The 23,776-nt window shown below is 47.0% G+C and overlaps 1 protein-coding gene across 5 annotated transcripts in view; it reads right to left on the bottom strand.

The window, feature by feature from the left end:
* The window catches only part of RRBP1 (ribosome binding protein 1), a 68,785-nt gene extending 49,926 nt beyond the window's left edge, over nt 1-18,859 (bottom strand). For 3 of the 5 annotated variants that reach the window (XM_054466514.2, XM_063659391.1, XM_063659390.1), the window contains exon 1: nt 18,628-18,836. The gene's annotated coding sequence lies outside the window, so the exon portion shown is untranslated. Of the gene's footprint in view, nt 1-18,627 lie in introns of all 5 variants that reach the window. The other 2 variants (XM_054466516.2, XM_054466515.2) reach the window with 2 other exon arrangements.
* Between the last annotated feature and the right edge of the window lie 4,917 nt (nt 18,860-23,776).

Here is a 23,776-nt window from a genome sequence, read left to right on the forward strand (position 1 = left end):
TCAAGAAAAGCAAACTCGGGAGAATATTTTTCCTTTGCAACACACACAAATATATGTTTTATAGCAGCACAAATGTGTCTTCCCAACTTTTGCAGAAAAAGAAATTACATCCCCACCACTAATTCCCAAGTTAGAATTTTTTAAAAGAAATCTTTCACAAGAAAATGAAAAGCCCTAGTCTTAAGCAGTAATACACTGAAACATTTAAGGCTAAGGCAATACCACCACGGACAGCAAAGAAATCGAAATGAAAAACAACCTTTCTGCTGCTTTGCAGAGTCAGCTTCAGTGGGGCGTAAACATCATGCTGGGAGATCCCTGATTCACAGAAATGATGAAGCCAGGGATGCCTCTCAAATTCGGTTCTCACAATCAGCATTCCAGGAGCTTTGCTCCTGAAATCCACACCGTGATAAGAGGCCCCCAACAGAAACCTCTTCTAGGGCTTTTTCCACTGCACCAAAGAGTTAGGGCAGATGTGTGCCCACTCATACCTTGTAGAGTCTGACCACAGGGATCTATATTCTGTCAATTTCACAAACTTCTGTCAAATACGTACTTTTACTCACTGCAGTGGTCCTCCCTTATCCTCTGGGAAACTTCCCAACACCCCCAGTGGGTCTAAAACTGCAGTAATACTGAACCCTATATACACTATTGTTTTCCTATACCTACATACCTATGATAAAATTTAATTTAGAAATTAGCCACAGTACGAGATTAACAATAATAAAATAGAACAATTATAACCATATGCTAGCATCACCACTCTTGCACTTTGGGGCCATGATTAAATAAAGTAAGGGTGACTCAAACACACGCACTGTGATACCAGACAGTGGATGTGAAAGCCGAGAGGGCCACCAAGTTGACGCACAGGCAGGTAACATAGACAGCGTGAATCCACTGCACACAGGATGGTTCACATCCCGGGCAAGTCGCTACTCAGAATGGCATGCAACTTAAAACTCAGGAAGAGTTTCTTTCTGAAATTTTCCATTTAATATTTTCAGACCACAGCTTTCTGCTGGCAACTAAAACCACAAAGAGTGAAACCATAGATAAAGGGGGACTACAATATTGCTAACACACTCAGACTGTAAGACAAAAAGATGAAGGCCCCAAGAGGGAAGGATGTAGGAGGCTGCGCAGAGGCTGGACAGACTGAACTCACTGGCCCACCTCTAAGATCTCAAGAGAATGGCTCTTCTTCTGTTCTTAAGATTCGGGGAACAAAGTAAGAGGAAGCCCCAAACTCTTTAGACACAGAAGATATTTGCTAATTCACATGGCCGGGCCAAGCCAGTTGGGTCCAGTTTGGCAGCTGAGATTTTGGGAGGTTTTGTGAAAAGACCCTCAACAGCTCCCAGGACTCTGTCTCATTACTAAGCAGCAGCTCCATGGGGGACCGTGTGTGGAAGCTTGGCGAAGCTGTGGGGTAGGGGTGGACAAAGAAAACAAACCCCCAGATCCATTTCCTGGGCATAAGGTGACCTGCTAGGAAGGTACAGAACTAAAACAGAATGACAATAAAACAGAGACCCTAGTAGACATGGCTACATCAGAATCAACAGCTCCTAATTTTTAAAATATTATGAAATGACTCATACAAAAGACTAAGAAGAAAAATATGAACATCCATTAGCCTACCACCCAGGTTTACCAAACCCTAACATTTTGCCATATGCACTTCAGATATTTATTTATATACATATGTGCCTGTGTATACATATATATGTGGGGGGGGACACACGTGTATATGTATATATATGTCATCTCCCTTCCAGAGGGGGACAACACCCTGAATGGGTCACTTACCACTTCCACCTGCTTTTGCTTCTATTACATGTATCTCTACAAACAAAATAGAGCCGTTGCTTTGTGTGTTGGTAATTGCTGTGTAAGTGACATTGTTCTGGGTGCTATTTGGTAACATTTTTTTACTAAACTTTGTGAGAATATTCATACAGATACACATAGCTTTGGTTTATTCTTTTTGTTTTTTTTTGAGACAAAGTCTCTCTCTGTTGCTCAGGCTGGAGCTCAGTGGCATGATCCTGGCTCACTGCAACCTCTGCCTCTCAGGTTCAAGCCATTCTTGTGCCTCAGCCTCCTGAGTAGCTGGGATTACAGGTGTGTGCCACCACGCCCAGCTAATTTTTGTAGTTTTTAGTAGAGACGGGGTTTCACCATATTGGCCAGGCTGGGGTTTATTTATTTTCACTCCTATATTACATAGCTGAACCACAAATTATTATCCATACTCCTATGCTTTTCGGTTTTAAAAATTTATGCTATCTCACAAAATTGTAGTGTGACATGTCTACCATACAGAGTGAAAAATCTCCTTTATACTCCTGAAGCCAGCCACCCAGGGTCGCTTCCTGGAGGCAACCATTGTGACAGAAGTCATTTTACTGTTTATAAGTTATTTTCTTCAAAAGACTTTGGTAATGCATTTCAAAGTCAGGTTTTCAATCACCAGGAATTTACTTTGGTATGTGACAGGAAACAGCGATAAAACTTTCCCCATCAGTTTAATTACCCAGCACCATTTCCTGACTGGTCTTTTCCTTCCCCCACAGACTCAGATGGCCATCTCTGTGCCATTCAGTGGATCTGTTTCTAGACTCTATACTTTGTTCCACTGTTATATTTATGCCCTGCATCAATGCCACATTTTCAGCTTAAGCATCCCCTACAAAATTTCTACTGGAATTTGTATTTGAATCACACTGAGTTTATACATGAAAGTAGGAAGTACTGATATTTCTAACTATAGAAGCTATCTGTCAATGAATATGGTATGCTAGAGCACCACACTGATTTAAATGTTTTCTTCGAAGCCAAGCACAGTGGTTCATGTCTGTAGTCCGAGCTACTTGGGGGGGCTGAGGCAGGAGATCACGTGAGCCTTGGAGCTGAATACCAGCCTAAGCATCATAGCAAGACCCTGTCTCTTAAAAAAAAAAAGTTTTCTTCCATACTTCTATAAGATTTTAATGATTTTCTCCATAAAAGTCTTACATGTTGTTTTGTTGATGGTTAGAATATCTTCTGTAAATTACTTCTTCTACTCCTCAGCTACAGACAACCAGCAAAGTAATTCATTTCTGCATATGTATCATTTACCCAGCTATCATCTATGTTCTTGTCAAATCTAGGAGTTTGTAGATTCTTTCCGATTTTTTTTAATAAAAAGTAAGCTGTGGAAAAAAAGACAGTACTGTTTCTTGCTTTCCAAACCATATGATCTCATTTCTTTTTCTTGGCTTAACAGAGCTGGCTGAGAACTCTGATGCAGTGCTGAGCAGAGTCCGTGCAATAAGCTGCCTTGTAGCATTCGCAAGTTACTACTTCTAATGTTTTACTACCAGTGTCGTACCAACTGCAGGTTTCTGGCAGAAATCTTTCCTCAGGTTAAGTAGCATGTCTTATATTCCTAGTTATCTTTTCAATATAATTGAGTATTAGATTTTACCAATTGCTTTTTCTTTACCAGTTGACATTTTCTCATTTAATCTGAAATATGTGGAATTACAGTAATGCACAGTCTAATAATGCCGGTTCACAGAAAGTTTCTATGGTATAAATGTTTCTTGATGGAGATTCCTTTCTAACACATCACTAGATGTGGTTTGTTCACATTTTTATGTGAGATTTCTATGTGTATTTTAAAATGAGAAAAATCAGAGGTGATTCTCAGACTGTTCTCTGATCTTGGTATTAGGGTCTCTTGAGTCTCATAGAATGAGACTAAAAATCATTCCTTTTCCTCTATTCTTTGGGATAGCTTGTGTAAAGGCAGGGTTCTCTGTTCTTTGTAGATCTGGAAGAACTTGCCCATAAAACCGTCAGGATTAGTGTTCTGAGATCTTTTCTTAAAGGGGGAACGGTGGCTAGAGTGCTGATTTTTAACAAGTTCAATACAATTTAACATCAATTTCAATGATGATTCTGGGACCAGCTGCTGGGTTTGTGATCCAGTCTATAAAACTGATATTCATTATTCCTTCCTCCATCTTCCATTGGTTTATTCTGTCTTTTCTAACTTCCTGACACGGCCATTTATCAACTTTCAGTCCTTTCTCTTTTCTTGCAGCAAATATTTAAGGCAATAAATTTCCCCCTAAGTACTGTTATGGCTTCATCCTACAAGCTGTGATGCTAACACATCTTCCTAACATCCATACATGACCGAATTTCATGAATGTCTCCAGCTGCCTCCACAGTGGTCAAATCACCTACAAGGTCTTAGGTCTGCTGCCCTTCCCCGTGACATGAGCCCCCATCACACACACATCTGGACTGGTCAGTGTTGTTTGGTTCCGGACAGCTGATACTTGCTTGTTTACCCAAATGCTGGCCATCTGCTCATCACTGCTACTTGCATCTCATTCCTTTTTTTAGGGTCTTGCCAAAGTACACCCTTGAGTAGTTCTTTCAGCAAGGATCTCTCCTTCATAAATTTTCTCAGTCCTTAAAGCCCTGAGAAAATTTACTTCACCTTCATGGATTAACTGAGGACAGAATTCCATGCTGACAGTTTTCTCTCACCATGTTGAAGATGTTATTTCACTTGTCTTCCGGCCTTTTCCTGATAAGATGTTTAGAAACACACTGTCATTCTATTTGTCATTCCTTTATAGTATCTTTTTAATCTCTCATTACTTTTAAGATCCATTTCTGGGGTTCTAAGGATTCAGCAAAATGTTTTAAAGTGTATATTTAACTTATTCAGGCTCACTGTGCTGAGTGTGAGGAGTTATGTTATTCTTCAATTCTGGAAAATCCTTGGCCACTCAGTTCTTTGAAAATGGTCTGCTCCCTATTCCTTCCTGGTAGAGCTCCTACTTAGACCTCAATCTCTTTGTGCTACCATTTGGAGAACTCGTTAGACCTACACTCCAGTCTTCAGCTGAATCTCACCAGCTCTATAATCAGTCCTTCGAGTTATTCGATTTGTTTTTTAAGTCTGACTGGCTTTTCTATTTTTCATTGTCTTCTTTTCTACCTTTAATAGTGATTTTATATTATATCTTTGGTGGGGCTTTATCACTGGTAACCCTTAATGGGCTGAGTTGTGGGCCTGCCTCTAATGAGCTGTTTTATCTTTGCTTCAACTAGGCCCTCAGGGAAGACCAGCCAGGGACTAACTTTTACAAGAGGCATGGTCTCCTCTTACAAATTATCAGGAGACTGTGTCTCCCTTGCCCAGGACAAAACAGATAAATTCTTACCTGTCATCTCCCCTTGCTACTACTGGGCAGGTGTTCTTTCTAGTCTGTCCTCCCATGGAGGGTATAGCCCTTCAAGGGTTCAAGTCTTACAGGGAGATGTGAGAGAAGGCTCAGTTCCCATTCCCGGTCTCAGACAAAATCCCATTCCCCCTGGACATTAAAGCCAAAGACTCAGATGACTTCGACCGATAATACCGCACCCCTACCCCTGTCCCAGGGTCAGCTCACTGCAGGTCCCAGTCACTCGCTGCAACCTTGGCTTATGAACTCTGGTCATCTCTTTCCCTACCTTGTGAATGCACTACTATGCATTTTAAAGACTCCTTACTAACTATGTAATGTTTCTAAGTGTTGGAGAAGTGGGTTTCAGATCAGTTGACCTAAAATTTTAGTGTAATCTCTGATTTTTTTTTAACCCAAAGAAACTAAGAGAAAATGCAGTAACAAAGAGTCTGAAAAAATTTATTTCATTTCTAAGAGGATACATATAATGGACTTCCTATTTTAAAGAAACAATGTTACTCATTTTAAAGAAGAGTTGAAACACTAAAAATAGAAATATACTCTATTATAAGCCTTTGCTTATTCACCAGCCATTTCAGATTCAATTTCTATGCCTGAGGGGGGAAAAAATAAAGAATTGACAATTTTTGGTGACTCTCCAAGTAACAGTCTTTGGAAAGTAGGTATTTAAAACAGACCTAAATCTTCTGCGAACTTCCAAGAAGCCTACAGGCTTCACCTTATTAAGGAAGACAGCATGCCTATGCGGTAGGAATCAAGAACTGATGTCTCAAAATGGACATGAACAGTTAAGATGTGCTAGCCCACAAGGGAGTTCTTACTGCGGTAAACATTTGTCTCCCCAAAGCAGAGGTCACTCTCATCTATACTGTATCAAATCAAACTTCACCACATCAAATATGGTAAGTGATTAATCAATCGTCTACTCAATATCATATTAGGATCATATGTGCTAATGTATACGATTATAAGGATCAAATCTAAACAGAACCCAAGTATCCAGATGGAAAATAATACACACCATGGAGTCTTACACGTTTTCAGAGTTACTTCTTAGTTTTTCATAGTTTTCACACTCTTACAAATGGTAGATCTGAAGTTTCGTTTTCTGCTTGTTGCTGGTATACGGAAACGTAACTGATTCCAGTAGGGTGATTTTTTCCCCCACAGCAACTTGCCTAATTCTAGTAACACATCTGCCTATTAAAAAAAAAAATTCTACATATATAAGCATATGAATCACAGTTTTGTTCCTTTCTTCCCAATTTCCTATCATCTGCTTAATTTTTCTTGAATTTTTGCACAGGGCAGCACCTTCAACACAGCGCTAAAGAGAAGGAATGACAGCAAGTATTCTGTTTTTCTCATATCAAAGGGAAAGATTTAGGTGTCTCTCTTTAGTGTGAGATTTGCTAAAGCCTTTTTGTAGACATCCTTTATCAGGTCAAAGAGGTTGCTTTCTTATTCCTAGTTTACATAAATAGACGTTGAATTTTATCAAATACTTTATCTGTTATCTATTAAGATAATCATACTGTTCTACTCCTATAACCCGTAGGTGTGGAAGGTGAATATAAACTTATTTTTAAACGTTAAACCAAGTTTGAATTCCTAGGATAAAATGATTTAGTCATACATACTGCTGGATTTGGTTTATCTTGTCAGGTATGAGATCTGACTGATGGTTTTCTTTGCTCCTACCATTCTTGTCAAGTTTTGTAACAAGGTTGGCTGGCATCAAAATGAGTAGTGTAGGATTTTCTTTTTTTTTCATTGTCTCTACTCTTTAGCAATTACCTTTAAAAAAAAAAAAAAACTGTAACACACAGCACTCACAAAATTCAAAGTTAACCAAATCTTTACCCCCCTAAATTAATTCTATTATCCCTTCCAACTTAGATGTTACTGTTTTCATGTATTTAATCTTATCCTTGTTCCAGCCTCTCCAACATTATTCTTTTACATGTATTTAGAACTGTCCAAATATTTACCACTTTCTTTACTCATCATTGCTTGTTATGTCTCTCTTTTTCCACTTGCCATCACCTTCCTTCCAAGAATATCCTTGAGAAGTTCCTTTAGCAAAGATTTGTCAGTAGCTATCTTGGGTTTTTGTCTTAAAACAATCTTTTCACTCTCACTGTTGTATTTTTCCCTCGAGTTGCTATATCACTAAATGTCTACACGTGGATTTATTTTTATTTACCCTGCTTGGGTTCTGGTTGGGTGTCTTACGCATTCCACAAAATTCTCAGTCATTAGCTCTTCAAGTACTGGCTCTGTCCTCACTCCTCTCCTGGAACCCCAATTAGACACACTTCTGAATCTACTCTTTCTGAATCTTAATTGGTCTTACAAATTATTCATCTATGTGGTTCCCTAAATTATATTTCTTCTTCTCTACTTTCCAGGTCATTCACTCTCTTCAGTTTTATGTAATCTGCTAGTAAACCCACCTGTTAGATTTTTATTATAAAGACATGAACTTTTCATATCTACAAGTGGTTCCTGGTTCCTTTTTCAAATTTGCTAGGTCATTGTATAGTTTCCTCTTCCTCATATGTATTTTCAATCTTGCCTATTAGTTTGAGTAAGGCCTTTAAAATCTATGTCAACAAGTCCATTATCTTATGTTTTCTGAGATCTGTTCCTGCTGGTCCTCATTCAGTGCTTTCATCCTTTGCATTTAGTTGTTCATAACTATGGACTATTCTCTTTGATTTGATCATTACACCTGGGGATTCAGTGAGCCTAGGATAAAGGGGAAGTCCTTCGAAGACCTGCTCGCCCCTGGACTGGCCCAGGAACACAAGCTGTGCAGGTCCACTCTCAAATAAAGAATCTTCAAATCAGCTTGGAGTTTCCCACTACTCAGGTCATGGGATCCACATGAGGTACAACTTGTGATACCCACTTCTCAGAATGTGCCCCTCCCTACCCTGCCTGTAGGGTGAGAATGGGCTTACCTCTGACTCCCCTTCTCCATGAAGGTGTCATGGCCCCTTGTGGTTCCAACTCAGGGAGCCTGTGTCCTATCATGCTGCCAGCATTAATCTCTGCCCCCTGTGCCTGGAGATGGTATCAGAACTTAAGAGTTTGCCCATTTTTCCAAAGGCCCCCCAGGTTGTCCTTGTCCTCTTGGGTCACTCCTTTCACCGCCTGCCTCAGTGTCTTCCATTCTAGGCTTGTCAGATGGTATTTTTAATGTCATTTACCTCTTGTCCAGGCCATCCAGCAAGCTAGAAGACTGGTTCAGGCCACCCAGCTTATTCTATCACCAGAAACCCAGTGTTGTCGCCCCCAACAGCCAAACCAAATTCCAGCCAACCATGCTCTTCAAAGAAAAGGGAGCATGTGGCTGCCATGTGCCAGGAGGCTGGCTGTGCCAGGGAGACTACTACCAACTCTGGACCTGGATATACCATCCTTCATTACTAGGTGGGCCAGGGAGGAAGGGCTCCTGCAGGAGTATCCCGACACCGCCAACCCCTGGAGGTGGGCAGAGCTTCTAATTAGAAATGCATGGGCCAGAGCTAAATGAGGTCTGGTACCCAACTATTGGTTCTTTTGTTTTTCAGAAATTCACTCTGTGGGGGAAGAGTTCTGATGAAGAATTCAATCTCGAGATATGAGCTTCGCTGAATTCCCTTCCATTAACTCCTTCGAGAAGAGCTGCATTTCCACTCAGGTTTATATTAGGAAATATCACCTGCTCATCGGCAATAAAATCTGACCCTCTCACAAGCCCTTTTCCCAAGGCCCACCTTTGATTAACGAATTCTGCCAGCCAAACATCCTATCTCTGTGACAGCGGAGAACTTCAGCCTGAGTGAGTCATTGCTTATTTCTTATCAACGGTAACTCAAAATTCACTTTGGTTCCCTTTTAGAATCAGCCACTTTATAATATATTCCAAGGTCGCATTCATATACTGTTGGTGGGAGTATAAATTAGTACAAGCACTTCAGACAAAAAGTCTGGCACTTTCTTTTAAAGCCGAGCACCTACCTCCTTCTGGTCCTGCAATTCCACTCCTAGGTATACAGACCCAACGGAAATGTGTATAGACATTCACCAAAAGTCTGCGGCATTAATAGCCCCAAACTGGAAACTCTCCCAGTACCCACCTACAGTAATGTGAATAAACTCATATATTCACATGCTGGAATAGTGAACAATGAGAATGAACAAACTACAATTACCCCAACAATCTGCCAAGTCTTACACGTAACATTGAGTGAAAGACACAAAAGAGCATATGCCGTTTGAGTCCATTTACATCAAGTTCAAACACAAGCAAAATCAATCACTGGTATTATTGAGAAGAGAGCAGGTATTCCCTGCCCACGATGGGCAGCAGCTGGAAGGGGGGCACAAAGGGAGGTGGGGGAGGTCAGGAATAATCTATTTCTTGATCTGCTGGTTAAACAAGCGTGTGTAGCTTGTGGATACTTATTGTGTAGACTCATGATCGTGCATTTTTCTGTACATATTTTACTTTAATAAAGAGTTTAAAATGTGTGTCATATTTCCTTGAAAAACGTGCCCCACAGATCCTGGAGGAGGAGCATCTTTAAGGCCTGAAGAATCTGTTACGGAGCCCTGTTACTACTGCCACTTCCCAGTGCTCACACCCACACAGGATCGCTCCCTTCACAGACAGGAAGTAACTGAGGCCAGGGTCAAGGCAGGCAGTCACCTCCTGACCTCACAGGGCAGTGACTCAGTGGGACCCACAGCCCTTTATGGTCCTGTGGCCATGCCACCTTGCTGTCCTGAAGTCTTGCTTTTTTTTTTTTTTTTTGAGATGGAGTCTCACTCTGTTGCCCAGGCTGGAGTGCAGTGGTGCGATCTCGGCTCACTGCAACCTCCGCCTCCCGGGTTCAAGCGATTCTCCTGCCTCAGCCTCCCGAGTAGCTGGGATTACAGGCATGTGCCACCATGCCCAGCTAGTTTTTGTATTTTTAGTAGAGACAGGGTTTCACCATGTTGGCCAGGCTGGCCTCGAACTCCTGACCTCAGGTGATCTGCCCGCCTTAGCCTAACAAAGTGCTGGGACTACAGGCTGAGCCACCATGCCCGGCCTACCTGCAGTCTTTTTAAAATCAAACTGTACAGAATAAGTCTCCAGATCTTCCAACTTAAAAGGGATATGACTTAAGATGGAAAAGACTAACTGAGCTTCAGAGCAGTGGCTAAAGTTGACCTTTTAAGAGTCCTTTGACACATCACCAATAAGACTTTTCATTAAGAGTCTCAATAATTCATTTATTCTTCAGCATTGACTCCTTCCTCCCCTCAATCACTGTGATTACTATTCTGAAAATTAAGACTTTCCTTTCTAATTACTACAAATACCTAGAACTACCAAGGAAATAAAAATGTATTCATAAAACTAAAGCTACATCTAATTCCTATTCAGGATCAGACTTAATTAAAAACCAATTTAATGCAGTTGAGTCGCACACTTTAATCACTGAATGAGAACTTCAAAAAAACACACCACCTGGGTTTGAACAAGGGTCTTTCACCTTTCCAAGTAAAATGAGTAGGTCAGACATTCTCGTTAGAAAGGGCTAGAAATCTGGTATCTACTCTTCTTCACCTAAAATCAACAGGAGAGAAGAGGAGAAACAAAGGATGGGGCTGGACGTAGTACTGCCTCTTCCCAACCAGACCACCCTGCCTCAGCCATTGCTCCTCCTACTTAGCGGACTGCCACACAAAATTCCTCTGAGAAAAGAAAAACACCATGAGGCGAGGCAGGAGAGGAACCTTGTCCCCTCCCTCACTTCCTAGCATGATGAGGACTGACCAAGAGAAAAGAAAATGTAATGCCAACTATAAGAATTCTCCCGGCCGGGCTCGGTGGCTCACGCCTGTAATCCCAGCACTTTGGGAGGCTGAGGCGGGTGGATCACGAGGTCAGGAGATCGAGACCATCCTGGCTAACATGGTGAAACCCCGTCTCTACTAAAAAAAAAATACAAAAAATTAGCTGGGCGTGGTGGTGGGCGCCTGTAGTCCAGCAGGAGGCTGAGGCAGGAGAATGGCGTGAACCTGAGGGCAGAGCTTGCAGTGAGCTGAGATGCGCCACTGCACTCCAGCCTGGGAGACAGAGCGAGACTCCCTCTCAAAAAAAAAGAATTCTCCCTTCTCCCCCTAAGGAAAATTTTTGCCCACTAAACACAAAATCTACCTATTTTCAGAGCAAGCCAGCACACTGTTCACACCCAAAACAAACGTTCTGTTTCCCGGTGAGTGTGTCGTCACTGAAATGCTCAGTGACTCTGCAAGGCCCACCTCACACACGTTGGTTATACAAGGAATTAAAGGATGCTCACAGCCAAGTCTCCTCCCCAGAACTGGTGCAAGCACCTGGGAAGGGCCCGGTTCTGTCAAGGTGCCATGCATGATGGACTCCCAGAGACACTGGGATGAATCTAACCAGGCTGGAGACTGAGGGCTCCCAAGAGAGAGCCAACATCCACATCGTCTCCTAAGGTTTACTTCAAACCCCAGCCTCCGCTGGCAGGGCAGGATGTCCACATTAACAGTGCCCTCTGCATGTGACTGTCAATTTCTGAACTGGAGGCAGGCTGGAGGTAATCCAAACTTCACTTGCATTTGGCTCTGGAATATGTTTTTGTGTTTATATGTGATGCTCTAGGAATCCAGACTCCTTCAGGCTACATGATACACTCACAGAACACCAGCACTACAAAATCATCTCCATTAGCTCAGCAAGAATGGGCACCTACTGCGTGCTAGTCACTGCCCTTGACACTGGATATACCTTAGGAAACAAAAGCTACATCCCTGCACTGGTAGAGCTTACGCTTCAGAGGGGGAGATGACAAAGTCAGTCAAATACGGGACATGTCCGGGGGTGATGAAGAGAAAGTGATGCAGAGAAGGGGGGCAGGGAGTGGGGGTGGGGGAGCATCAGAGGCTGACACTCCACACAGGGTAGCCAACAGGCCTGAAGGAGACGAGGGAGCCAGCCATGTGCCATCTAAGGAAAAGCTCTTAGGGATATGCCAAAGTAGACGCAAAGGCCCTAAGGCAGAAGCACGCCTGAGGAACAGAGGCCACCGTGGCTGCGGCAGAGGACAGGGAGATGGCAGGAGTGAAGCCAGAGCAAAAGTGCCCTGAGAGGCCACTGGAGACCTCGACCAAGGAGGGTCTTGAACAGAGGAGTGACATGGTCTGCTCTGGCAACAGACTAGAAGGCAGGGGGTACAGGCAAAGGCAGAGAGCCCACCGGAGGCTGGAGAAATAACCCAGTGCAGAGGTGAGAGCAGGCTGGGCATGCTGGCTCACGCCTACAATCCTGGCACTTTGGGAGGCCAAGGCAGGAGGACTCCTTCAGCCCAGGAGTTCAAGACTAGCCTGGGCAACGTGGCGAGACACCATTTCTACAAAAAAACTTAAAAATTCACTGGGTGTGGTAGCGTGCACTTGTGGTACCAGTTACCCAGGAGGCTGAGGCAGGAGGATTAACTGAGCCTGCAACGTTGTAACTGCAGTGGGCAGTGATTGCACCACTGTACTCCAGCCTGGGTGATAGAACGAGACCCTCTCAGAAATAAAAAATCAAAAGGTAAGAGCTGTTTGGACCAGGGAGAAGGCAGAAGTGGTGAGAATGGTCACTCTGGCTCTGTCTGGAAGGTAGAGCTGATGGAACCTGCTGTGTACAGGGTACAGGTATGAGACAGCGACGAGTTAAGTATAAACCGAGGTTTGTGGCCTGAAAGGTGGAGCTAGCTGGCCTAGTTTCATTTTATAGGAAGAGGAAACTGAAGCCCAGGGAGGAGAAGTCATGTCCAAAGTCACTCACTTATTCCAGGGATTAGAACACCCAACCAGTGCTTCTCCCACTGCTCCACACAGCAGCTCCATGGGACATGCTGATGACTAGTCCGGTCACACCGGACAGCCCCCAGCACCCTGAGGGACTGCCAGTACCCAAGCATGTAATATAAATTGGGGTAGGATGCTGGGCACTGAGAGCACAGGCCCCGCCCAGAGAGGACAACCACAGTCGCCACACAAGAAAGTCAACCTGGTGTAGCCAGAAATTCCCATTTTCCCCTAGAGAACCCAAAAATCTAGATTTTGTTTTTGTTTTTTATTATGAGACAGAGTCTCACTCTGTTGCCTAGGCTGGAGTGTAGTAGTGTGATCTTGGCTCACTGCAACCTCCACCTTCCAGGTTCAAATGATCCTCCCGCCTCAGCCACCTGAGTAGCCAGGACTACAGGCACATGCCACCATGCCTGGCTAGTTTTTGCATTCTTTATAGAGATGGGGTTTTGCCATGTTGCCCAGGCTGGTCTCAAATTCCTGGGCTCAAGCAATCTACCCGCCTTGGCCTCCCAAAGGGATTAGCCACTGTGCCCGGCCCAAAAAATCTAGATTTTAGTGGAAAAAAAAAAAAATTCCATTTTTAAAAGGTGACTCAATTGCCTAATAACATGAGGTCAGTGAAACAAATTCCACGTGAAGGCCAAGTCCAGTTCACACAGGGCACCAGTTTGGAATTCCTCTCAAGACAGCCTAACAGACCTTGTTTGCTTATACCTTGCCCGGGAGACAGAATTAAAGATTTGAATTCAAGATGGTCTTTTATTCCAACTTTTGAGTCAGCAGATGATATTCATTATCACTATAAATAGTCTGTAACTTCCAGTAGTCTTAGTGGGCCTCCTTTCTGACCAGAAACAGATCAAGTAGCTGTCCATCATTCAGCTTCTTCCTTTAAAGTTAAACTTTGGTTTTATGTTATTCTTTACAGAGTACTAATACTAAGATGAGCCCACAAGTACAACCAAGAATTCAAAAATTATTCCCCAGTACTGCCCAATGATCCTTTCAAAGTTACATGGAGGCCGGGCACGGTGGTTCATGCCTATAATCCCAGCACTTTGGGAGGCTGAGGAGGGCAGATCACCTGAGGTCAGGACTTCTAGACCAGCCTGACCAACATGGTGAAACCCCATCTCTACTAAAAATACAAAATTAGCCAGGCGTGGTGGCGCATGCCTGTAATCCCAGCTACTTGGGAGGCTGAGGCAGAAGAATCGCTTGAACCCGGGAGGTAGAGGTTGCGGTAAACCGAGATCACGCCATTGGACTCCAGCCTGGGCAACAAGAGCGAAACTTTGTCTCAAAAAAAAAAAAAAAAAGAAAAAAGAAAAAGAAAAAAAGTCATATGGAGAATAACAGAGCTGTGTAAATAGTCACCGGTGTAGGAACCAATTTATGCCACCCAAGAACATTGGAACTCCAATACTTTGGAACTGAAAAGGTTTCGGGACTGGGCAGGTATTCTAGTCTTGCCAAAAAAATCTAAGTTAGCAATCACAAAATGTTCTTGATAAGTTAAAGTTGCTGCCCATTGTTGACAGGTGGAAGACATATGTTACTGAATGCACATAAAGGACACACAGATATGTCTGGTTTTGGGGGGAGTCTGGTTGTCTGCTTCAGGAGACTTGGCCAGAATTTGTCTGCCTAAGAAAAGTCTCCTAGGAGGCCCCTGAACTAATTTTCTATATGCTAAGTGAGAGTGCCTCCTTGCCTAGGCACTGTCACTTAAAATTAAATATTTACCTTCCCTTACAAGCCATCACTTTCTACCTAATATCTGTTTATTTTCTGTCTTTGTTACAAGTCACCATTTTGATGCTGAGGGAATTGGGTAAAAAATCTCTCCAGGACAGGGCCACTATCTGTGTGGCCCCCCTCCCACTCCTTTTTCTTGGAATGCAGTTTACAATGCACACAAAGAGGCGGGACTAATGCTTTCTCAGGGTGAGATCTTATCAGGTGAAGTGTATCAACTGCCACTAGTCAACTGGTTTTGACCTACAGAATGGGCAATTTCATGTGGTTCAACATATTACCACATGATCAAGAGGAACAGGGACATGAATGTTTAGAGAACAGCAGCTGCCTCTACATCAGCGCTGTCCAGAACTTTCTGTGATGGTGGAAACCATCTACAGCCACGCTGACCAACTTGTGACTACCGAGCACCTGAAATGTGGCTAATTTGACTCAGAAATTGAATTTTTAATTTTACTTAATTTGAACTGTTTTAAACTTAAATTGCTACTTGTGGCTACCGTATTGGACAACACAGTTCTAGACAGTGGCTTTTTCAGGCAAGAACTAGGTCTCACTTGCAGTGTTTGAAGGCCCACCACACAGGAGACCCTTGGTGAAAAAAATGAAATGAAAGATACCTTCAGCACTGCCAGATTTTCAAAATGCCTCCCCACCTTCCTGCCACTGAAGCTCTTAATTTTGATCTTCACGTTCTGTGTCCTCCCTTGGGTAATTACTGCCCCAGGAAGGTGGAGGTATATGGCCAGGAGGGAACATTTGGAAGGCCGGGCCCGCATCACCTAGCAACTGGACAACAGGAACTGGCCTGACAACCTTCTGACCAGCTGGACCTCTACGTTCTCATCCACTGAATGGGTGACAACCATTCCCACCCTCTAGAACAGGGTTATTTTAAGGTCTAAATGTAAACCACAGTTGTGGAATCTGATTCTAAAAAGTGAACCTTAAAAACCAAGTTGGGCTCAGCTTCATTTATCCAATGAGACAGCTGGGAATAGTTTAACAGGTATGGGGGGTGCTGTCCGCGTAGTGTAACCAATATTTATGATGTTATAGGCCAGGCCTTAACCACTGCAGGCCCAGCATGCACATACGGACAGCACAGTCCCTGCCTTCATCATTCTGACTTGACCATTATTTTTGTTTCTCCTGAAACAAGATTTTAGCAAAGAAAAACTTGCTGTCTCAACAGAACTGTTGATCCTCTATGTGTCATTCATCTATTAGTTAAAATTCCCAGGGCTAAAAAGACAAGAAGAGTCTGGGGTCCCGACACTTTTAAAAGGTGTCCCTGCTACATAATAAACCAATACTCCAATCACTGGCATTCAACCATTTAAACTGAGTTTGCTGCTATGTAATTATTGCAGCCTGTTGAGTTAGGGCTCATTTCATTAAAGAGCATAATTGCTCAAATGTGACTTGATTTAAGATTTATTTAAAACTCTCCCATCACCAAAAAATATTCATGCACCACGATACCACTGTGACTTCTTAATCTCTCTGTAAATGTTCAGAGGCAGATTTCTAAGTATGAAAGGTAAGAGTTGTTATAGTGCCTAGAGCTCTAAACCCTCTGCTTCTAAACCCCAAGATCCCTTTCTGGTTTCCCCTCCCCCAACCTTAGCCTCCTCCAGGCCTCCACTGGCGCAAGATCCCTGCAAGCCGGCTTTGCGGTGCTCCATGTAAAAGGAAAACTTCACCTACTAGGAGGTCTGCCCCGGCCTTTGCTTCAACAGAGAGGGAAATGGCACCTCCAGGACCTCAGAACCGGAAGCTTCTTTCTGGAAGGGAAAGAGGTTGGCAGATCATAGTGGGAGTGACCTTTGGCAAGTTCATAAACGAGTCAAGACATCACACAGTAAGTGACATGCGGCAGGGTCACAGATTTCTCTAGGTGTCGGATTAACAGGAAGTTAAACAAGGAGTGTGAGGAGGGAGGCAGGGGCAGTGGGAGAATGCCCACCAGCTGCACAGGGCGGGGTAACATTCGCAGTTGTTCTTCCTGGGAGTGCCAGACAGACGTCCTGGGTCTCTAGGGACACCCAGTTCTGAAGAGGTATCTAATGTGAGATAGGAGGCCCTACCAGGCCCATTTCTCCAAATTCCTGAAAATGCCATCCAGATGGCCCCTACCCTGAAGGTTCCAGCACGCAGAGTGAATAGCTGAGCAGTGACGTGGGAGGCTCCTCAGGTCCCTCAGAGTTTCATTTCCTTGGTGCTTCCCAGTCTCTCCTAACCTCTGACCTCCCAGAGTAATTGCCAAATTGCCTTCTGTTTGTACAAGGTCCCAGCACTTCCCGGCGTGGCTCCCGACCCTGTGAGTGGGTGGTACTGTCTCCAGGCCACAGATAAGAAACTAGGGTTCAGAGGGGCTATGGAACCTGCGAGTAGGCGGCCAGTACGTGGCCCGGGGTGTAGAACCCTGGCTGTGCAACTTCTGCAGCCCCGCGCCCGCCGCAGTGCCGGAGCCAGGCCCCACCTTCCTCCCGTGTCCCGCACACCCCTACAAAAGCATCCCAACTGAACAGCCAACACTTGTGGCTCCTTCCTACAAGTGCTGGGTCTCCACAGCTTTTCTCGCAAATCGAAGCTAACAGGAGCCCCGATTTGCAGACGGGGAAATGGAGACCCCGAACGAAACAACTTGGTCGGGGTCACCCTCGCCAGCCGGGACACTCTAGAGCTAAAACTCGCGACTTATCATTCGGGGAGGGGTCCCTGAAGCATTGCGGGCGCCCCACTGGAAGCGCAGACCGCGGCCTGCCTCCCCTAATCAGGGCGCAGCGGGAGGGCCAGGCGGGCCGGGGCGGGCACCAGGCCGGGTGCCAGCGCGCTTGGCCGGCCCGGAGGTGTCCGCTTCCGCCCGGGGCTGGCACTGCCGGCTCATTCATCGTGGCCGCGGGCGGGGCCGGCCGGGCCCCGGGCGCCCTCGTCCCCCCGCCGGGAGCCCTCGAGCCAGGCTCCGCGCAGCCCAGCCGGGGAAACGGTGGCCCCGGCCCCGCCGCCAGGGGGAGCAGGGAGCCGCCTCCCGCACTCCGGGAAGTTGCCACCGCGGCCGCCCGACGTCCGTGCCATAGACAGACCCGGTCCCTGCGCCGCGAGCCCTGCGGCCCCGGCCCGCCCCGTCGGGGGCCGTCCCAGCCCCGCGAAGCGCCAGTGGGCCGCGGCCTGGGACCGGCGCGCTCGGCCCGTGGGCCCCCATTCAATCCCGCCCTCCTCCCCTCGGCCGGCCTCCGCCGCCTTCCGCCCGCACCCCCACCCCTCCGGCCCGGACTCCAGCCTGGCAACGTCATCCGGCAGCTTCCCGAAACTTAACCCCTTCCTCCGCCAGCTGTGCGCCGCCCCGCCCCGCCGCCAACTTTCTTCGCCCAACTTCGGAGCGCGCTGGTCGGCCCGACGGCCCTGTCGGGAGGAAGGGAGGGAGGGAGGCAGCGAGCGGTCGCCACGTCGCGCCCGCCGGCCGCCGCAGGTACCCCGACGGCGAGGGCCGCGGGGTCCACACCACGGGGCGCGCCCTGCCTACGCCCCTGCACGGCGCTTGCCCGGCACCCCCCGCCCCGAGTCCGACCCCGACCCCGATGGTGCACGGCCGCGGCGGCGGGCGGCGGGCGGGCCGGGGGAGGGGCCGCCGAGGAGACGTGTCACTCGCGGCGCAGCGCGGCCGGCCCCGGCCCCCCGACAGCCCGGCCCGCGCGCGGCCGCTGCAGGGCCCGGCCAAGTTTCTTACCTGCAGCCAGAGACGCGAGAAGGAAAGCGAGAGGGCAGGAGACGCCGCCTTCGCCGCCGCCGCGGAGCCGGGAGAGAGGAGCCGGCCAAGCCTCCGCCAAGAAACCGCCCCCGAGCAGCTGTAGACGCTGCGACCCTGACGCCGCCCGCCCCGTCTGCCGTCCGCTCCGGCCGCTCGCTGGCTGCGTGCGCGCGTGTGGAGTCGTGGCACTTTCTGCCTCGGAGCTGGCGAACGGCCCCCTCCGCCGGGATCGCCGCCTCCTGCCTTCCCCACCCGGGCCAGCCATTCATCGAGCCGCCTCTTCCCATTGGTCCGCACCCCGCCACTCTGCCGGTCGCTGGCCAGTCAGGACGCGGGTGGCCGAGCCGCGGCGGCGGCCATTGGGCAGAGAGGAGGGTCTCCACCTCGGCCAATGGGAGAGGGGAGAAGCTGCGGGGAGGTGAAGGGGGCAGGGCCGGGGAGGGGCGGGGCCGAGCGGCGCGGCGCTCGGCCGTGCGCGGGGCGGAGCGGAGCAGGAACGCCCCGCCCACCGAGGGGGGGTCTCCGGCCAGCTCCGCCCACTCTGGGCCCGCGTCGCTCCCAGCAGTCTCTGACTAGGATCCGGCTCTGCCTAGGCGGGAAGCAGAAGGTTCGGGTCCCGGCGGCCCCGGGCCTGCGCCTCTGGATACCGCTGGGCTGACATGGCGGTGGCTGAACAGGGTTGCGCAACCGCGAACAGCCAAGGAAGCTGCTTTATTTAAACCCAAGTAACTTCCCCCGAAGCAGCGCCCCCTCGGGCCGCCGGGTATGAGGACAAGCTCTGCTGGGGGTCAGCCCAGGGAGAGCAAGTTCTTATCATCAAAGAGATTGCAATCAGCGCCAGAAGGAATTTCCTTGAGTAAATGGAGGAATTGGGGTGGAAGAGCCAGAAGGTGCACGAGGAATTGAAGCGGATGTCATCGCCCTCGTTGTTAGGGAGGGTACAACTGAGGCACGGTCTATTTAAGATACTCAACCAAATCACAGCCGGCAGAGCAATAATTACAATCCACTCTGTGGCGTTTTATTCCATGCGATGGGGAAGGTGAGAGGTTGTGACCTAAGAAAACTCATCCGTGTCCCACAAAAGGGAGCAACTGGTACTTCCTCATTCCCTGACTTTCTCCCCAATATCAGCCAACACTCAGCCTTCATAAATAGTCAAGTCTTTAAATTAAAATAATTTTAGGCTTGATTTTTAACCATTATGTCAGCGTCTCTTAAAGCCAACCCTTTGAACTTGAGCCAAAGCCAGCTTCTTTGGAATTTTGGATTCTGAGCGACCAAAGGCTGCCTAGACTGCCCCACATCACTTCTCTAGCTCCCGTTGCTGCAGAATCTCGTGCCTAACATCTATTTCTTGGACCATTTTCAATCTTCCCTGTCCCCATTTGTCACTAGTACTGTACTAGCTGTTGTTAGAAAGATGTGAAAAATACAAGCCTTCATGGGGAATAAAGAGGGATTGGGTTCATTCCTATTTTTAATCTTGGCGGTTCCTTAGCCCATTAATGATTAATCAACAGGAATTAACCTGGATTAACTCTCGAACACTCAGTCATTTTCCAGCAGTAAGACCCGGCTTCAAATGAAAGTCAAGAATCCCAGCTTCTGGCTGGCAACTGCTACCAATGAGTCCTACTTGACCAGGGCTGGGCCGTCTAACCTTTCTGAACATGGGTATACTCCTTTAGGACAATCACTCCTTCCTCTGGGTTTTAGGGAGGAAATTCATTCATTCATTCATTCAGTCATTCATTCATTCATTCACCGGTGTTTGTGGAGTGCCCGATATACAGTGCTAAGCTGGGCAAGCAGCCTAGAATGACACATAGGTCCAGTGAAGACCCAGCTGCCCTCAATGGCCTGTCCAGGGGCAGGGACCTCCTTTATCCTGTTCACTGTTTATCTTTTTCCAGAAGCAGATCCTGGCAGTAGGGTTTGTTCAATCATTCATTTGGGGGATAATCATAAGAAACATTGGTGGAGAAGTGGGATGAGCAAGAGCCAATAAGGGGACCAACATCAAGCCTGTGACTGGTGTGGGCACACAGGGCTCGGTGTCTCTGGGGATGCTGTGAAACTGTATAGAACACACCCCAGAGACGTCCCAGCTGAGGGGTGAGGACCTGGTTATTTATCCAGCCACTCCCAGTCCTCAATGGTTAACGGCTCCTTCTGGGGGGACTTTAACCCCCGCCCCCATCAAGCTGGAGAAAGCCTTGCAGCAAGAAGCCCTTGGCAGAATGGTGAGTGCCCGGAGGCAGGTCGGGGGCCACAGCAGTGTCTCCCACACTGTGAACCATCGTCGGACACAGCACCTGCACAGAATAGAGGCTTGTGAATATACGTGTTCTGTAAATATTGTCCCATGAGCGATAACATTACAAAGTCCTTAGGAGTGAGGAGTGTTTACAGAAAAGGGGCTCCCTGTCTGTTCCCTTACATAACTTAACATTTGATTTGGCCTCAACACAACATTTGTTTCGGGATGGAAGAGCAGCCCTGTCTGAGCCTTTGCATTTCCTCTGTCCCTGCCCCTCATCTGCCAATAGCCAGCCCCAATGTGCTGTGAAGACTTCCAGCCTCATCATCCTCATGCCCTTTGAGCAAAGAAATCAGTCCCACTGCACCAGGCTCTGTCGGGGCTGATCTGCACACCCTCAGGGTGGCCTGACTTTGACAGCCACTGCTGTGCCTGTGGACACCCGTCTTTAACCCCCTGCAGCATCCTCAGCTCTCCCAAGGCATATCTGGGAAAAACCAGATCCATCCCTAGGACTAGATGGACAAGGGTTGCCTGTGGTGGGAGTGAGAGGCATCCCCCCAGGCTCAAGTCTTCTGCTAAATCATGCAGCCCTCCAGCAGCATGAGAAAGCCCATCCCACAGTCCAGCCTCCAGGCTGGGGCTCTCAGATGGGAACAGGTCATTTCAACACAAAGTCAGCAGTCTGGGAGCCCCCAGCTGGGGGAGTTACCCCCCCCCCCAGGGGAGCAGAGGCTGACGGCAGAGGTGTGAAGAAGTGGGAGGTAGCCAGGCCAAAAAGGGCATACTGGCGAGGAACAGCATGGGCAAAGTAAGGCATGATGTTAGCCAGGTGTGGTGGTGTGCCCCTGCAGCTCCAGCTAGCAGCAGGATTGCTTGAGTCCAGGAGTTCCAGGTTGGAAGAAGAAGGAGAAGGAGAAGGAGAAAGGAGAAGGAGGAGAAGGAGAAGAAGGAGGAGGAGGAGGAGGAGACAGAGAAAGAGGAGGAGAGGGGGAGGGGGAAGGAGAGGATGATCTGAGACCACATCATCTCAGTGTATCTGTTGAACAACTCAGTTGTTGGCAAAGCCTGAAGGGTGAGGGAGAGGCTGGGAAGAGCTGATTCTACACAGGTGATCATAAGGGAAACAGAGAATTTCCCTGGGGTGGTGCAGATGTTTCATATCTTGATTATAGTGATGGTTACATGGCTGTGGTAAAACTCATCAGATTATACACTCTTAAAAAGGGTACATTTGGTTTGGAAGCAAATTATGCTTCAATCAACCTGACTGAAAAAAAGGATGTATTTGGTTTCAGTTGTGTATTAAAAACAAATAAAGCATTATTATTAGAAAAAAATTAAACATACAAGAATAATTGCCTAATATGGTCCATTAACTCGTGACAATAAATTACAAATATTGTCTGAAAGAGTAGGCAGGAAGATGGGAATATATTATATCTTACAGTTTAAAAAGAGATTTTGCTTTGTCAATCAACTATGAAAGGATGACAAATGACAAGTACAATAAAATATCATGTGAAAATAAAAGCCACTGTGATAATACAGAACATGTTTAGGTTTCTTGTGCCAGGTACCATTTGAGACACACTACAAATATGTAAAGTTATTTAACCCTCAGTACAACCCTATAAGGAGGTAGAGTTATTATTTCCATTTTAGAGATGAGGGAACTGAGGCACAGAGAGAGCAAGGAACCTGCCCACGTCACAGGGCTCGTCAGAGGAGTTACATTGGTCCCCAAGGCTCATGGCATAACTCTTGCATTCAGCGCCAGGTCGCGGAAGGTGTGCTGTGCCTGTAGAAGGGGCAAGGTTTGAGCCTAATCCTTTGAGAGTGGCAACTCAGGGAAGGGTTTGTGGTTGATGACAGCTGCGATGACTCCTTTGACATTTTATATTTTGGGTGGATGCTAGGTTTGGGGCCCACAGGGTTGTAAGACCCACAATAGCTCAGGTGAGAGGTGACAAGGGCTGGAATGGGGCAGTGGCAGGGGTAGGAGGTGCAAGGTCCTTCAGGAGGGGTATTAGGACATGAAGTAGTAGCAAGTGAGGCTTGGAGACCAGCAGGTGTGAAAGAGAGAGGGGTTACCCATGAGCCCCTGTTTCTGGCCTAAGTGATAGGGAGCATGGTGGTGTCACTGCTGGGGCAAGGCACACAAAAGAATGAACAGATTGGGGACGGAAGCTGGGGGAAATGTTGTATTGTATTTTGACATGTTGCATTTCAGGAGCCTGAGGAAAGTCCAGGTAGAGACACTGTTTCCGTAGGTCTGAGGCTCAGGGGTTGATGTCAGGGTCAGTGATGCAATTAGGAAACCTAAGCATACCCTTGGAGGTTCAGACCCAAGGACAGCAATGACCATAACCAGTGGATAGGGTGGGAGTTGCATGTGGATGAGAACAGGAGAAAATGCTTGAGTCCTGAACAGAGAAAGGAAAAAACCCACAAAAGAGTATGTATCAATCAGCTTTTGCTACGTAACAAACCATTCCCAAACTCAGTGGCTTAAAACAAGTATGGTTTCTTACTAGAGCTCACACATCTGTGGGTCTGCTGAGGCTTGGCTGATCTTGGTCGGCTCACTCATAGGTCTCTGGGTGGCCTGAGAGCTCACCTCCAGCCTGGGCTTGGCTGGGGCACCTTACAAGCTCTGCTGCACCTGGCTCACCCCCTCTTCCTGTGATCAGCAAGCTATAAGGGGCATTCCCTTCTCATGGTGATGATTGAAGGAAAAGAAAATAAGCAGAAATACATATACAAGGTGTCTTGGATAGGTGAGCCCAGATTCAAGGGGCGGGGAAATACAGAGAAGTGTAAAGCAATGGCACCAGTGATGTAATCAACTACTGAGTCCAAGAA

The sequence above is a fragment of the Pongo pygmaeus genome, chromosome 21 (genome assembly GCF_028885625.2).
Source record: "Pongo pygmaeus isolate AG05252 chromosome 21, NHGRI_mPonPyg2-v2.0_pri, whole genome shotgun sequence".
Classification (NCBI taxonomy): domain Eukaryota; kingdom Metazoa; phylum Chordata; class Mammalia; order Primates; family Hominidae; genus Pongo; species Pongo pygmaeus.